The sequence below is a fragment of the Littorina saxatilis genome, linkage group LG5 (genome assembly GCF_037325665.1).
Source record: "Littorina saxatilis isolate snail1 linkage group LG5, US_GU_Lsax_2.0, whole genome shotgun sequence".
Taxonomy (NCBI): Eukaryota; Metazoa; Mollusca; class Gastropoda; order Littorinimorpha; family Littorinidae; genus Littorina; species Littorina saxatilis.
In genome coordinates this window covers 44169168-44171649 of record NC_090249.1, presented here as the reverse complement: position 1 = coordinate 44171649, position 2482 = coordinate 44169168, and the positions used below count along the sequence as shown (strand labels likewise).

The following is a 2482-nucleotide window of genomic DNA, read 5'->3' as shown; positions in this document are numbered from 1 at the left end:
CTGAGGAAGTGCTCTTTTAAGTTTAGTTTGTGTTACTCGCCACATTGGTAGATGAGGCTCTGAAATGGATCAATTTCAAGTCGAATCTCAAAACGGAAACCAGAATTATGGAAATGACAAGGAGAAAAAAAATCAGAGTGTCGTTAACTGCTGGCGAGGTTTAACCTCTCACCACACTGAATGGCGGTAACAGTCACAGAGTAAAACCAAATCACCATTCACTACCAGCACCATTTGGTAGGCTGGATTCACGCTTTGCGGCGTCCAACAAAAGCGGAACTAAACAATTCCAGGCATTACTCAGTTCTGTACGACCAATATCGAGGCAGTGCCTGAGAGATCGGTGTAAGGGATTTCAAGTGAACGCGAGAGACCTACTGAGGATTTAGCCACCACTCCAACTGTTCTCACGTCACAAACACACGCTCACACACACACTCCTAGCACTGTGGTGAACAGGATTTTGTTTTGCACGGTCTCAGTGTGGTGCCAATGGCATGGGCACTGCCAACTGTGTGCGCTGAAGTTCTACACTAAGTCGAAAACAAAACAGTGTGTTCATTTTGCGACTTCTGCGAGGGAAAACTTTAAGAGAGTGACAGTTTCGATTTTCACTTTTTTATGTTCAACGGAGTGGTTCTTGGCAGTCTGTGGATGTGTTGTCTGTGATAAGAAAAAGGAGAAAATAATGTGGTAGAAATGACAGCGTACGGATAACTGAACGAGCAAACTGCAGTTTTAAACGGTAAGTCTTTGAATTATACGGAAGTTTTGATCAACTAACGCTGTCTTTTTCTATCTCTAATTTTTTTTTTTTTTTTTTTTTTTTCGTCGTTTAGCTTTTGTTGCGTTTTGGTCGTCCTTATTTTCGGCTAACTAACGAGTTTTCCAGCAGTAATAACAGGAGAAAACGATGCCCGAAGCGGTAGAATTTCATATAATTTATATGGCACTTAAAGGCACAGTAAGCCTCCCGTAAACCATCACAGAGCTCCCCGAGCGTCTATATACAGTACAAGCATACAGTCGAACCCACTTAAAACGAACACGCTAGTTACGAATTTTGACTTATAACGAATTAGTTTTAAGTTCCCAACTGAATACCTCTTTCTTCATGCTTAAAAAAAATGCTTAAAACGAATTCTTTATAACGAATTTACGCTTATAACGAGCACTTTTTGGATTCCCAAGCATGCATAATGTCTGTAATTTACTCACGCTTATGACGAAATCTTTAAACTCGTCCCGAGATCGACATATCATGGGAATTTGAGAAGTTTGAATACACGTGTGTCAAAGTCTTCCCTTGCGTCGACTGCTTGAACCATTGCTCAACCGATCACTGAATAAAGTTAAACTGATTACACTGTACTCACAAAACAATTTCAAATTTAGAATCAAAGTGATTGATAGCTCAGACACTGAACATGAATGACTGACTGACGTTTATTTCCTTCGCGAATACCAAAAACGAAACATCGAACGGAAGCCATTTCCAAAAAATATAGATGCCAGAGTGGTTTCCCTTGTCCAAGGGAAACCACACTCTCAACGTTTGCGTTCGCCGGTTCGCGATAGTTTATCAGTCAGTCAGTGCTTTCGATTTGGATTTGAACATCATGTTGCAACAAAACAAAACAAAAACTAAATTGGCCAAGGTTTGCTACCCGTCGCCAAGGTAAGTGATTCCGGACAAATGATAGGAACACCGCGAATGTGGACAGTGTCAGTGTGTGCGCGTGTGTGTGACCAAAAACGTAACAACTGGATGAAACATCTGTGTGCTCACTCTCACTCAAACTCAACAATCATCACTCAACATGAGACACACATGAACATGTACCTGAATATGTCACTTTATTGTCTAAACGTGAAGCAGCATGAAAGTTGCGAAAGAAACAAATTGAAACACCATAAAATGTACAAGACTTAAAAAAAAAAATAATAAAATAAAATCAATCAATTTTCTTAATACGAATTTTGGTTAAGACGAACTTTTTTTCCGATCCCCAGTGATTCGTCTTAAGCGAGTTCGACTGTACTTCCATTTGAACGCTCACCGAACGGGAACATCCTGGCTGCTTTCTGTCGAGCGTGAGAAATTTTCAAAGAATTTATTTTCGTGGACTTGTTCCTCTACAACAATGGCGCCTCGTTTTGGTGCTGGACGGCTGTTATGAATATTCAATACCGGAAATCACGCCCGGACAGTAAGCCTCCCGTAAACCATCACAGATACTGTCAGGCTTTTACACACAGTACAAACACCCTTCCATTTGAACTCTCACCAAACGGGAACATCCTAGGTGCCCTATGTAAAGAGCAAGCAATTTTTAAAGAATTAATTTTGCAGATTGTCTCGAACACTTTTTGGACCCATCCTGAACTCAGGTCAAAAATGAGTTACTTCCCTTCGGGTCTCATTCTATCGATGTAAACTGGCAATTGCCGTGGATCGATGATTATCAGAATGTTTTTGGAC

The 2482-nt window shown here is 40.7% G+C and overlaps 1 protein-coding gene across 1 annotated transcript in view; it reads left to right on the top strand.

The window, feature by feature from the left end:
• The first annotated feature begins 328 nt into the window (after positions 1–328).
• LOC138967219 (uncharacterized) overlaps positions 329–2482 on the top strand; it is a 17992-nt gene continuing 15838 nt past the window's right edge. Inside the window, exon 1 of the mRNA XM_070339737.1 lies at positions 329–745. The gene's annotated coding sequence lies outside the window, so the exon portion shown is untranslated. The remainder of the gene's footprint in view (positions 746–2482) is intronic.